The sequence below is a fragment of the Ostrea edulis genome, chromosome 1 (genome assembly GCF_947568905.1).
Source record: "Ostrea edulis chromosome 1, xbOstEdul1.1, whole genome shotgun sequence".
In the NCBI taxonomy this organism is placed as follows: Eukaryota; Metazoa; Mollusca; class Bivalvia; order Ostreida; family Ostreidae; genus Ostrea; species Ostrea edulis.
This window is the reverse complement of record NC_079164.1, coordinates 73,444,146-73,459,716: the sequence shown is the minus strand read 5'-3', so window position 1 is coordinate 73,459,716 and position 15,571 is coordinate 73,444,146.

The window sequence follows — 15,571 nt, the reverse complement described above, 5'->3', positions numbered from 1 at the left end:
TGCCGGTGAATGGCTGCAAAATTTAGGCCTATGCTCGACGCTTACGGCCTTTGAGCCATACCTGCACTAACACGAGGCCTCGATTTATCGGTCTCATTGGAAGCACCATGTGCACTCCATTTAGCAAGAAGTACCAAAGACCTTTATTAACCCGAATCCGCAAACAGAAATGAGATTAGAAGCCATCATATTAATAATAGGTCTTATGATTTTATTCATTAGGTTTCTGAAGAGTCAATACATTGTTTCATTTGAAAAATGTCATCCAATCAATTATTGTAGTCAGTGATTACCCTCTCTCTGAAAACAAAGGATACGACAATTAAAGGCTTTTTGGTCACTTTGAAAAAAATAATACAAATATGGAATTTAGAAAATTTTAACATTTCAAAGCAATCATTTCTTTCCTCATATTTCAACGGTCAAACTCGTTCAGTGGTACTATCATAAATCATAGTTACGTACTGCATGGCCCAGGGGAAAAGGATTTGACACCTCTGCAAAATTAAATTTCAAAAGTCAACAAACAAAAAGGTCCTTAATTAATGTTAAAATAGATATATCGTGTGGTAACTATACTTACGCGCACTTTGCGAGGCATGCATTATCATATGTTACTTTGTTCACTCCGCAAACGTATTTCAATGATTTGGGGCATGCGCATTTTTTACACTCTCCTTTTCGAGCGATGGGAACGCCTCTGTAATATTTTTACATTATGATGTTACTAATGATATGAATTGTTAGGAAACTTGGATTGAACAATTTCAAAAGAAAATCATTAAAATTTAAATGCAAACTCTGCAGAACGCAGTTTTCTATTCTTCTACAAGTCACATTTACAAAACTTACGCCGCTCGAGCCATGCAAGCATTGCCGTAGGTTTTGTTGTTTTTCCCACATACAGGTTTATAGTCCAGTTGACAAGCTGTGGGCCTCATGGGACTCCTGGCGTCCGAGAGCACCATCAAACCAAGCAAAACACAAACAGCAAGAGCTCTGTATTGCATGACTGCAATAAAACATTTTGATCGCACAAGTCAATCTACATGTAATTTGTTTAACCATTTTAATTCTTCTCTCCCTAGTTGATGCAATTGCTCTATACCAAAATTAATATAAGAAATAAACTATTTACAACAGACGTATCTAGACTTAATTCTCCTAAGATAACAGATAAACTAGGTGATAAAGTTAGCAAATCCAGCTCACTGTACTTACTTGAATACACACGGCAAGAACAAAAGTGAGGAACATGCTTTCAGACTTCCATATTTATAAGGCTACCTAAATTTACTGACGTGCGTACTGATAAATGAAATGTAATTTTAGATAATTAATTATAGCTTTTAGCTAAATCTATGGTATCATCTGATGTTGACATGGAATATGGACATTAGATAGGGTTCATGCTGTGTAACACCTACATTAGTGACCATTTCTCTTCGGTGACGTTTTTCTTCATAATTCTAACCTACATGTATGATATCAAATCAAAATGAACATTTTCAGTCTTTGTCGTCTTCTTACAAAGACGTGGATATGTACATGTGTTAATTCTTACGAAAACACTGTAGATGACAAGAAAAAGATACAGATAAAAAAATCATTTAATTTTACATGTTACACGCTTTTACATTGGTTGAAAAATTATTGGAATATCGTATCCAACAAAAAATAAATAAAAGACCGGAACTACTTTCTATTGGAATGTTGGGGATTCCTCTGAATGCTTCGTATTTATATATAGATTAGGGAATCCTGAAAAGAAAAACTTAACAATTCTATCGATCTATAGAAATTTATTAAACAAAAACAAATATCAAACATAAATAATAATTAATTATGTAAAATGAAATAAACATGGCTATTTGAGGACCCCACCCCCCCTCAAATATAACAACACACGTCTGCTTCTACACTTCCGGGCTGAGAGTTAAATGTATTCAACCGGGGATGACAATAGTCCAGTTTGCACCTTGCAACAACTTCCTTCATGTCAAGAACCCAAATACCAGAGACACCGCACACTGCCTCAGAGATACTGCAATATCGTAGCCCTTAACAACTATGATTTCGAACTCCGGCATAATATGTTTATGAGTGGACACCGAAACGAGGCTTCCGTACGACGTTACAACAGCTGTGACGCCTTAGAAATTCACTGATAAAACTCGAAAAACCCTCTGTAACACTCACTTGTCCACCTGGAAGCCGTGACAACCCTCAAGAGAACCCTACCTGGCATCCCACATCATGATTATGCACGTATCCCACGCTTTCCGTTAGTACTAACATCGAACTTTGCACTGAATTCCAGTTCCACTCAACAAAATTCCAGCAATTTTCTCTCAACAGGACTTGTCTCTAACTCAACCTTTCAAAACTGCATTCTTCCGTCCACAAGTAACCCGTTTGCTCAACAGTAAAAAACAGTTCGTGAAAAGTCGCCATTTAGGTGGGGTTTTTTTTTTTTAAGTTGTGTATTCACAAATTACTACGCCCATCTCGAAATGACATAGAATGTAGTCCAAGAATAACTCGTTAATTCAACTCAAAATCATATAATGTTTTATCATATAAACTCAAATGTTTTTAAATATTAAATGATAAGGAATTAATTTATTTTTTCGTTGGATGGAGGTATACCACGAAAAAAAAAGAAAGACGGAAAACGCGCTATGCGCAATGATGCAGTTTTCCGTATTTTTCTTTTTATGGTATACCTCCATCCAACGAAAAAATGAATTCATTCCTTAATACAAATTGTACAGGTACAATATGAAATCATTTATTTGTATGAAACATAGTTGTTTCAATGTTTAAAATTTAACAAAATATTTGTATTCCGTTAATTCTGTTTTATTCACATGCATATCTCATGATACACTAAGCTGTAACTGACTGACCAGTAACGTTTTTTTTATAGATTGGTAGGTGGGGTACTTATCACAAAAATAAAACAAGAGGCCCACATGTCTTGTCGGTCACCTGTGTGTTAGTTAAAATTATAAATAGTCTCAAGGACAATGGGATCTAAAACTAAAATTTCTGTTCTGCATTTCTAAGCTAAATTCTATTATTTAGCAACAGTACAAAACTAGATGTCTTCTTAAAACTTAACCCACCCACCCCCGGAAGTGCCGATACTGATGGAATTCTTTGCGCTATATAAAATAAAATGAACACGATATGACATTCCAGAGAACAACCTCTGGAGTTGCGAAATTCACAATTTTGGTAGTCCTTTTCTGCTTGTCCTAAATATGCATTTGATTTTGATACCGTATCAAAACACTTGGAGATTAAGACAATAATCACTATGATAATTTTGACCCCTACCTGGAAAATAAAAACCTATGTTCCCTCAGATCATGAAATTCACAATTTTGGTAAAGGACTACCTATCTATTTAGCATCAATAGCATTAAAGAAGATAAATGTCTTACACATATACACTAACTTTAACCCCACCCAGGAGCCTCTACTAGGGGGATAATGAAGTTTACAGTTTTCCCCCACCCCTAAAACCACATAAGTGCAGGAGTCCTAATAGCGTAGTAGTACATAAGCAGCCTTTGGTGGGTTCGAATCCACACAAGACCCATATTTTTTCAGGTAACTTTTAATGTTATGACTTAATTTTGTATCATTGAAAAAAAAATCCAGACATACGAACATGAACTTATACTTGAATGTAGATGGGTGAAAGGTGAAGATAACGAACAGTGATCAATGTAATACACATTTCGCAAATTATATGGTTGTTATTACGATCAAATTTACAAATACATCCTGTCGTTAAGTCGAGTGCTGTCTGACGGGATGCTTACTCCTCCTAGACACCTGATCACCACCTCTAGTATATCGAGGGGTCCGTGTTTGCCCAACTATCTACTTTTGTATTGCTTATGTAATTTATGAGATTGATCACTGTTCGTTATCTTCACTGTTTATGTTTCAAAGCAATTGTTAGACCGTTATTTACATACTAATTTTGACTAAAGATTGCTCCGTTTACCTGATCGGGATATGGGGCTCACGGTGGATTTGACCAGTCGACAGGGGATGCTTACTTCTCCTAAGTAACTGACCTCATCTCTGGTAACTCCAGATGTTGGTGTTTGTCCAATTCTTAATTATGTATTCCTTATAGGAGTTATGAGATTGACCACTATTCCGTTATCTTCACATTTTCACCCAATCATGCTGTTACAGAACACTGAGAAACTCTGCAAGGATTATTTTGATTTACAGAAAAACATTTTTTAAATCCATTTTCAAAGTTGATATTATTGAAATTATAAAATTACATTTTTAAGGACAAACAGAATGAATCAATGGAAAATAATGGAAAGACTAAAGTTTTCCCCATGTATTTTATGCAAGAAAAGAACATAACAAAACGACCCAAAAATATACGTTATTTCCTCAAAAACTATCTTGTTGAGCCACCTCCAATGATATATTGTGTAAGAAGGATAGACATTTGTACCACAACCCCAAACATTGTCACAAGCAATCTCTCACTTCCCGAGACAGTTTCAAATCCACAACGACCAGAATATCCAGTCTACCATCAATTTCATTACCTCTCCATAGAACGCCTTCTTCTCATGCATATTGTTTTAGAAGAGGGGCACATTGCTTTGCACCGGTCGGTCGGTAGACCACATGTTGTCCGCTCAATATCTTGAGAACCATTCACTTGATCATAATGATATTTCATATGTGGGTTGGTTATGAGTAGAAGAGGATCCCTATTGTTTTTCAGGTCAAGGGTCAATCTACTCTGGACATAGGAATATACTGTCCGCTCAATATCTTGAGAACCCTTTGCTTGACAGACATCAGACGTGGTACACTGTCACATCCTAAGGAGTAGATATGCCCCCTATTGATTTTGAAATCAAGGGTAAAACTGGTCATAGGAATATACTGACCACTCAATGTCTAGAGAACCCTTTGCTTCATAGACAGTGTACTTGGTACACTGGTATATCTTTAGAAGAAGATGACCCCTATAGGGCTATTGATTTTGAGATCACATGGTCAATCCACTCTTGACATAGGAAGATATTGTCTGCTCAATATTTTGAATTGATGATCAATTATATTATGTATGTGTACAGGTATAACCCTTTTCAATTGTGCACCATGGGGGCATATGTGTTTTACAAACATCTCTTGTTTTATCTGCAAGTGCCCTGAACCCAAACTTGTCGTTTCCTCTTCTTCAAGAATTTCAGCATTTCTTCATAAAGAGAGCACAAGTCCACTTGAAAGCAGATGCTGTCCGATTCACGTGAAAGATGGTGAATCCACACCTGATGTTGGACAATTTCCGAACTTTTGACTCTTCACTTGTCAACAGAGCCACGATTCTTGAACTCAAAGGTTTGGTGTCTTAGAATGCCATATCGTGTTAATGTAACATATTTTATATTATGCAAAATGTTTCATCAGTATAGGCACTTTCGGGGGGAATTTAAGTTTTTTGAACACATCTACTTTTATACTGTTGCTGAATAATAGAAGTACAACAGGATTTTTGTTCAAGATTTAATGGCACCGGGTGTAGTGATACTTTTATCTAATACTCGGGTGACCTATAAGGCATGTGGGTCTCTTTGTCTTCTCTGCAAACGCACATCTGAAAGAAAAACTAAACGCATCGTGATGTAGAGCAGGAATACCTCTACCAAAAGCTTTAATTTCAGGATCCCCTGAGTATATGCAGTCTAGTATATATGGTGTTTGTGTAAAACATTTAAAAACATCTTTAGTGGCATTGATTCGAAATTGAAATTAAGTAGATATCTATAAAGAACAGGTAGTCCTTTACTAAAATTATAACTATGATGATCCAAGGGGTATAGGGTTTGGCATCAGGTGGGGCTAAAATGGTCAGTGATTAAATGCGATAAGAATTGAACATTTTCTATTTCTTGATAACTATCATTCTAACTCTTTTCAAATTTTCTTTGACGCATCTTCGGGACAAGGGACATACATTTTAAATTTAAGGATGTCATGCACCCTGGGCGATTACGGGAGGGGCAAAACCTGGTAACAACTGACCAATTTTCAAATATTTTCTCTGCAACCGCATATCTATAAGAAACACTTAATACATAGTAATATGGAGCAAGACGGTCTCTACCAAATGTAGATTTCATGATTCCCTTGGTAGAGGTTCTGACTCTTCAGGTGGGATCAAACTTGATATATATAGTGTAAATGTGTAAAACATTTAAATGATACTTTCGTTAATACTATTGATATTGAATTGAAACTAAACAGACATTTAGAAGTAGTAGGAAGTCCTTTACTAAAAGTGTAAATTTCATGATCCCAGAAGATAAGGGTTTTGTTCCGTGGTGGGGCCAAAATTATTATAGTGATTATTGTCTTTATCATTTGACAAATATGCTGATTCAGTATAAAAGCAGGAAAGGATGAACCAAAATTGTGAATTTCGCAACTCCAGGGTTTTGACTTTATTTAGTTACATCGTGTTAATGCAAGGTGAAGATAACGAACAGTGATCAATCTCATAACTCCTACAAGCAATACAAAATAGATTGTTGGGCAAATGTTACATGGATTTTAGAATGTATTATATCATGTAAAGTCATATATTCCTTAAAGGTCGTTATAACGATCTAGTTTGCCAATTCAACCTATCATTGGGTCAAATGCTGTCTGACGTGTTTCATACCGATTGTTAAACCGTTCTTTACACACTGATTTTGACTACGGATAACTCCGTTTACTTGATCAGGATGTAGGGTTCACGGTCGGCGGGTGTGACCGGTCGACAGGGGATGCTTACTCCTCCTAGGCACATGTTCCCACCTCTGGTGTGTCCAGGAGTCCGTGTTTGCCCAACTATCTATTTTGTATTGCTTATAGGAGTTGTGAGATTGATCTCTGTTCGTTGTCTTCACCTTTCATTGTTGCTGAATAATACAATTTAGCTTGGATATGCAGAACAGGATTTTTTATTTTAGATTACATAGCCCTTGAGACTATTTATAATTTTAACTGTCGGCCTCTAGTTTTATTTCCGCGATAAGTACCCCCATCTACTAATATATAAAACGTTACTGGTCAGTCAGTTACTGCATAGTGTAGCACGAGCTATACATGTGAATAAAACAGAATTAACGGAATACATGTACATTGTATAAGTATTTTCATAATTTTTGAATATTGAAACAACTATGTTCCAAACAAATAAATGATTTTATGTTTTACCTATACACATCGTACTTTTATCTTCATCTCTTTCTTGTCATCTAGAGTGTAAAATTAGCATTGTTTTCGTAAGAAATTACGGATGTTCATGTTCTTCTACGAAGACGACTAAGACTGAAAATGTTCATTTTGATTTGATATTATACATATTTATGTAGGTTAGAATTATGAAGTTAAAAAGTCATCGAAGAGAAATGGTCACTAATGTAGGTGTTACACAGCATGAACCCTATCTAATGTTCATATTCCATGTCAACATCAGGTGATACCATAGATATAGCTAAAAGCTATAATTAATTATCTAAAATTACATTTCATTTATCAATACACACATCGGTACATTTAGGTAGCCCTATAAATATGGAAGTCTGAAAGCATGCTCCTCGCTTTTGTTCTTGCCGTGTGTATTCAAGTAAGTACAGTGAGCTGGGTATGCTAATTTTATCACCTAGTTTATCTGTTATCTTAGGAGAATTGAGTCTAGATACGTCTGTTGTAAATAATTTAATTGGTTTAGAACAATTCCATTAACTAGGGAGAGAAGAATTAAAATGGCTAAACATTATACATGTAGATTGACTCTTACGATCAAAATGTTTTATTGCAGTCATGCAATACAGAGCTCTTGCTGTTTGTGTTTTGCTTGGTTTGATGGTGCTCTCGGACGCCAGGAGTCCCATGAGGCCCACAGCTTGTCAACTGGACTATAAACCTGTATGTGGGAAAAACAACAAAACCTACGGCAATGCTTGCATGGCTCGAGCGGCGTAAGTTTTGTAAATGTGACTTGTAGAAGAATAGAAAACTGCGTTCTTCAGAGTTTGCATTTAAATTATAATGATTTTCTTTTGAAATCCAAGTCTCCTAACAATTCATATCATTAATAACATCATAATGTAAAAATATTACAGAGGTGTTCCCATCGCTCGAAAAGGAGAATGTAAAAAATGCGCTTGCCCCAAATCATTGAAATATGTTTGCGGAGTGAACAAAGTAACATATGATAATGCATGCATCGCAAAGTGCGCGTAAGTATAGTTACCACACGATATACTAATATATATTTTAACATTAATTAAGGACCTTTTTGTTTGTTGACTTTTGAAATTTAATTTTGCAGAGGTGTCAAATCCTTTTCCCCTGGGCCATGCAGTACGTATCATTTATAACATTACCAACGGGTTTAAATATTAGGGGGATAATGATTGCTTTGAAATTGTCGAAATTCCATATATGTATTATTTTCTTCAAAGTGACCTAAAAGCCTCTAATTGTCGTATTCTTTGTTTTCAGAGAGAGGGTAATCAATGAATACAACGATTGTTCAAATGAAGCAATGTTTTGAATCTTCAGAAACCTAATGAATAAAATAATAAGACCTATTATCAATATGATGGCTTCTAATCTCATTTTTGTTTGCGGATTCGGGTTACTATAGGTCCTGAGTACCTCTTGCTAAATGGGGCGGTCCTTCGGATGAGACCGATAAACTGAGGCCCCGTATCATAGACAAACAAGTTGATGGTACAGGGATTTCAACAGTCTCGATTGAAGTCAGCATTTCGCAAATTCTATGGTCGTTATAACGATCTAGTTCGTCAATACAACCTCGCATTGGGTCAAATGCTGTCTGACGTGTTTCATACCGATTGTTAAGCCGTTCTTGGCACACTGATTTTGACTGCGGATAACTCCGTTTACCTGATCAGGATATGGGGCTCACGGCGGGTGTGACCGGTCAACAGGGGATGCTTACTCCTCCTAGGCACCTGATCTAACCTCTAGTGTGTCCAGGGGTCGGTGTTTGCCCAACTATCTATTTTGTATTGCTTGTAGGAATTATGAGATTGATCACTGTTCGTTATATTCACCTTGCATGATAAAGATCCATCCCTGCTCAAAGACTATAAGCGTCGAACATAAGCCTATATTTTGCAACCCTTTATCGGCAATGGTAACGTCTCGATATGAGTGAAAAATTCTTGAGTGGGACGTTAAACAGATTTCATTTATCTTATCAACCTATCTAATTAAAATCACATCTTTGATCCGTTCCGTTATTGTTCTGTCGCTACACAAATTAGAGCTTTGAACCGAGGTGATCAAATAAGGCGGTCGCAGAAACCGAGAAGGAGCCTAATGCAATAACACAACAGTTTATGTGAACATGTCATTTATTTTCATGATCAAACAAATGACGTAATAAACCAAGTTCAGATAAATGACGTAATCGACCAAAATATACAAAATTAATTGGCTGGGACAACTTAATACAAACAACCGTTTACTAATGACTAGGATTGCAAATGAGCAAATAAACATGCAAATTACACAAATTGATCCCAGCCAATATACACCTAAAACAATAATATATCAAAAAGGTGGCGCACAGAAAAAGCCACAAAGCATTGAAACATGCAAACAAGTTGTATGTAAGTTGCTTATTGTGTTTCTTGGAGAATTTTTCTTTTTTCTGTGTGATGTTTTTATTATTTCCTACATGAAATATCCTCTATTAAAGTCTAAAGGTGAGAGTCACCAAATAATCGTCAAATGGCACCTTCAGTTAAATTAGTTTCCTTAAAAAGGACAGGTGTAAAAATGTTAATTTGGTTTTGGGAAAAATATTTGAGAATGCATTATAATTAGCATCTTTCAATAGGAAAATAATATCTTCCGTTAGATTATCTTCCTATAAAGAAACACCATTATAAATATGCATAGTTTGGCTTTTCTGTAATTGTCATAAACACTAAATTTTTCTTTGATCTGTTGTAATTACTTTTTAATGTGATACTAATGTAGGGGACTAGTTTATACGTACCACATATATTTCTTTTTTGTCAGGAATTGGAAAGGCATTGATTTCATGAAACGTAAATTGTTTGTGTATGCAAGCATATTTTTGCCTTTTGTAGACCACCCATGATTACTCAGTTGTTAAAAGACGATACGAATACTACTTTAACTTGCCAACTTAAAATGAAAATGAGTTGTTATTTGAATCCTGAAGTCAAATGGCATATACGTAATTTGCATTCACAATTTCACAGCAAAGCATGTAAACATTTATAATTATAACTACATGTACATTACCTCAGATATTTTATACACAGAGTGTTCATGTAATGTACTTCCCCTCGACATTACTGTCCCTTGGGGATCCGGTTTGGAATAGGTCCTTAGTACCCCTTGCTGGTCGTAAGAGACGATTAAATGTAACGGTCCTTTAAATGAGACCGCAAAAACCGAGGCCCCGTATCACGGCAGGTGTGGCACGATAAAGATCCCTCTCTGCACAAATGCCGTAAGCGCCGAGCAGAGACCTAATTTTTGCAGCCCTTCATCGACAATGGTGACGTCTCTATATGAGTTTAAAATTCTTGAGCGGGACGTTAAACAATATACAACCCACCTGACAATACCTTCTCTTATAAAGATTATATTTGAGGCATGGTAACCACTGTCATGATCGTGTGCAGGATTGGACAAAACAAGATGGCAGACGGCATTTCCAAACAAAGGTAGGCTCTTAAAACTCTTCATTTTACCGACTTATTAGACGACGAATTTATGAATTTAAAACACTGCCTGGCCAGGGAGGCATCATTAAGTTGATTGGTTGTTGGAATTCTTACTCATGTATACGTACAACTCTTAAGTTCACTGATCGAAGTTGACGATGTTGCCTCGATAGAATTCGAAGCGGGCGAAGATGTTTTTAATCATGTTTTCATGCATTTTAAGAAAGATACTTTCGGTGAAATAGACTCTGCACATATCTTTTGATGAAAACTTGAACCAGTGTATGCGATTTGTCCCTTAAATTGCCTTGGTTAGATAGATATCTTGACTTGAAGTCGAGATTCGAAAATATAAAGGATTTTGAAAATAAAGATAAAAAGAGGGTTCAATCCTGAACCAAAATCGAGGTCCAATCCGGCACGTTTATCGTGGAAACGACCACAGTCCAATCCTGCATATTAGCAAATGTTCAAGTCAAGATATCTATCTAACCAAGGCAATTTAAGGGACAAATCGCATACACTGGTTCAAATTTTCATCAAAAGATATGTGCAGAGTTTATTTTACCGAAAGTATCTTTCTTAAAATGCATGAAAACATGATTAGAAACATCTTCGCCCGCTTCGAATTCTATCGAGGCAACATCGTCAACTTCGATCAATGAATTAAGAGTTGTACGTGTACATGAGTAAGAATTCCAACAACCAATCAACTTAATGATGCCTCCCTGGCCAGGCAGTGTTTTAAATTCATAAATTCGTCGTCTAATAAGTCGGTAAATGAAGAGTTTTAAGAGCCTACCTTTGTTTGGAAATGCCGTCTGCCATTTTGTTTTGTCCAATCCTGCACACGATCACGACAGTGGTAACGTCTGCGTCATAAAAATGTGGTAGTATTAGTGATGTGGCACTCCTACTACATGTAGCTCTGGCTAGTGGGTTAACCCTTTATCTCGATTGGTAGAGTGCTAGACTTGTGTGCCAGAGACCCGGTTTCCCATCAGAAGCATAAAAATGTCTCTTGTTACATTTGGCGCCCACGTTGGGACCTGGGTTATCTCTGACAGGTGAGAGAGACTGTCCTCAGTAATTCGTCCCACAGGTGTTGACACTCCGGAAGAGTCAGGGATGACTTTTTAAAAGGAGGGGGACAATGTAGTAGTGTTAGTGATATGTCATTCCTACCAGCTCTGGCTAGTGGGTTAACCCTTTAGCTCAATTGGTAGAGTGCTGGACTTGTATGCCAGAGATCCAGGTTCAAATCCCATTAGAAGCATAAAAATGTCTCCGTTACAAAAAGACCACACATCTCCGACACATGGTTTGAAACATCCAAACCTATCAGTCATCTAACATATTCTTTTGTAACATTGTAATCAATCACGTTCACATATAAACAAAAACACCCTCTCTCTCTCTCTCTCTCTCTCTCTCTCTCTCTCTGAATGAGGGATAACCTTGTTATCAGATAAACATACAATGGCATACAGGGAAAGAGAGGTACCCTTGGCGAAATATTGGATTGTCTTTCTTGCTTTACTCGACCAACGTTATTTAAAAATTACAGAAAAATCAAAATATCTTCAAATATTCATCTTTGAAGTTTCACATCTTTACTTGTTCAATACAATATTGGAAGTGGTTTATCGTTATCATGTAGTCCTTTCGTGTAATATTTCTGTGAGCTGTCGATTTATCATTGTGATCCCTTTACGTTTAAATGATTGCAAGTTGAAATAGTGTACTTGTGTCATTCTGTGTATATTCACTGTGTTCATTGTAATTACATTCGTATATTTACTATAGCTATATATATATATATATTTATATGTACATATCCCATGTTTTTGCCTTTGATATATTTTGAGAAGCATTTCTTCATAAACGCGTTGCAGTTGTAAACAATGCGGGTATAAGTACTGAACTACTTGATTAATGTAGTGCGTTTATTTTAATGGCTGGAAATTCCGACAGAGAGGAAAGTAGAATGTAAATATAAGAATTGAACGTGTTTCATTAAGTATTCCAGCGTGAAGTGTTACAGTTCATAACCTCATGTATTTTCAGAACTGAAATTTATTTCGTAAATATCCTACATCGAATGTAAAAATCTAAGGAACTGGGCAACGTAGGATTGAAAAGGTGAAGATAGCGAATAGTGATGACGATAATTAGGGCAAACACGGAATCCTGGACATATCAGAGGTGGGATCATGTGTCTAGGAGGAATAAGCATCCTCTGTCAACCGGCCACACCCGCTGTGAACCCTATTGAGTCAAACTGTAGAACGATTTATAATTCTGATTCCTACAAGGGATATAGTTATGTACAGGAAGGACGGATACTAAGCAGCTTACATGTATATCATTAACGACTAAATGGATCAACTTCTGACACGAACTGAAAATAAGATATTGAACTGTCACCTGCACCATAACATTTATATGTATTTCATTAATTACCAAAATGCATGAAGATAAAATGAACAACTGAACATTGAACAATTTCTCACTAGCTGAGGCATACTTGTTTATCATCTAAAAAGTCCACGGTTAATCTCTGAAGAAAAATAAACATACCATATCTTAATCATTCAGAGTTTTGAACACGCGTTACCTGTCTAGACTGGTTGAACCATTAGTCAAAATGAAGTGTTCAAAACAACAGTTGTTGCCTGCTGTTTAACCATCTTTCAGACGTGTAGCCAATTGTAAACTGTCCCCACATCATTTTGAAGACAAGGTTTTGGCATCTCACTGCCGTCATCTAAGCTGTTTGCCAAATCACAATGTAACTTGAACCATTATACGCTACTTAATGCAGTGTTACCTGTAAATGATCAGCTTTTCATATTTTTTTTTCAGTTTCTTATTTCGCTCCCTATGTAGGACGTATAACATTAATTTTGTCTCCCTGTGTAGTACGTATAGCTGTATTGTATAATTTTATTTCTGTCGCTTCCTGTGTAGGACGTATTATATAATTATGCCCCCTTTCAAAGAAGAGGGGCATATTGGTTTTCACCTGTCGGTCGGTCGGTAGACCACATGTTGTCCGCTCAATATCTTGAGAACCATTCACTTGATTTTTAAATTTACGATAATGATATTTTATATGTGGGTTGGTTATGAGTAGAAGAGGACCCCTATTGTTTTTCAGGTCAAAAGGTCAAGGGTCAATCTACTCTGGACATAGGAATATACTTTCCGTTCAATATCTTGAGAACCCTTTGCTTGACAGACATCAAACTTGGTACACTGGTAAATCTTCAGGAGAAGATGACCTCTGTTGATTTTGAGGTCAAAGGTCAAAATGGTCATAGTAATATACTGACCATTCAATGTCTAGAGAACCCTTTTCTTGACAGACATCGAACTTGGTACACCAGTACATCTTCAGAGGAAGATGACCTTTATTGATTTTGAGATCACATGGTCAAGGGTCAAACTGGACATAGGAATATACTGTCTGTTCAATATCTTGAGAACCCTTTGCTTGACAGACATCAAACTTGGTACACTGGTACGTCTTCAAGGGAAGATGACCCCTATTGATTTTGAGGTCATATAGTGAAAGGTCAAGGGTCAAATTGGACATTGGAATATACTGTCTGCTCAATATCTTGAGAACCCTTTGCTTGACAGACATCAAACTTGGTACACTGGTACATCTTCAGTAGAAGATGACCCCTATTGATTCAAAGGTCAAAATGGTCATAGTAATATAATGTCCGCTCTATATATTGAGAACCCTTTGCTTGACAGACATCAAACGTAGTACACTGGTATATCTTCAGGAGAAGATGACCCCTATTGATTTTGAGGTCACATGGTCAAAGGTCAAGGGTCGAACTAGACATGGGAATATACTGTCTGCTTAGTATCTTGAGAACCCTTTTCTTGACAGACATCAAACTTGGCACACTTATACGTCTTCATGAGAAGATGACCCCTATTGATTTTGAGGTCACCTGTTTAAAGGTCAAGGGTTAAACTGGACATAGGAATATACTGTCTGCTCAATATCTTGAGAACCCTTTGCTTGACAGACATCAAACTTGGAACACTGGTACTTCTTCAGGAGAAGATGATCCCTATTGATTTTAAGATCACATTGTCAAGGGTCAAACTGGACATAGGAATATACTCTCCGTTCAATATCTTGAGAACTCTTTGCTTGACAGACATCAAACTTGGTACACTGGTACATCCTCAGGAGATGATCCCTATAAGGTCAAGGGTTAACCTGGACATTGGAATATACTGTCCGCTCAATATCTTGAGAACTCTTTGCTTGACAGACATCAAACTTAGTACACTGGTGTATATTCAGGAGAAGATGACTCTTCTTGATTTTGAGGTCAAGGGTCAAACTGGACATACAATATACTGTCCACTCAATATTTTGATAACCCTTTTGCTTGACAGACATCAAACTTAGTACACTGGTACATCTTCAGGAGAAGATGACCCATATTGATTTTGAGGAAAGTCAATAGCTGAACTGGACATAGTAATATATTGTCTCCTATATTTTAAGAATTATTTGCTTGATTGACACCAAACTTGGTACACTGGTACAACATAAGGAGTAGATGACCCCTATTGATTTTAAGGTCACATGACCAATTCACTCTTCACATAGGAAGATATTGTCTGCTCAATATTTTGAATTGATGATACTTCTATCAATTAAATGATGTGTGTATAACCCTTTTCAATTTTGCACCATGGGGGGCATATGTGTTTTACAAACATCTCTTTTGTGTTTTGTCTCCCTGTGTAGG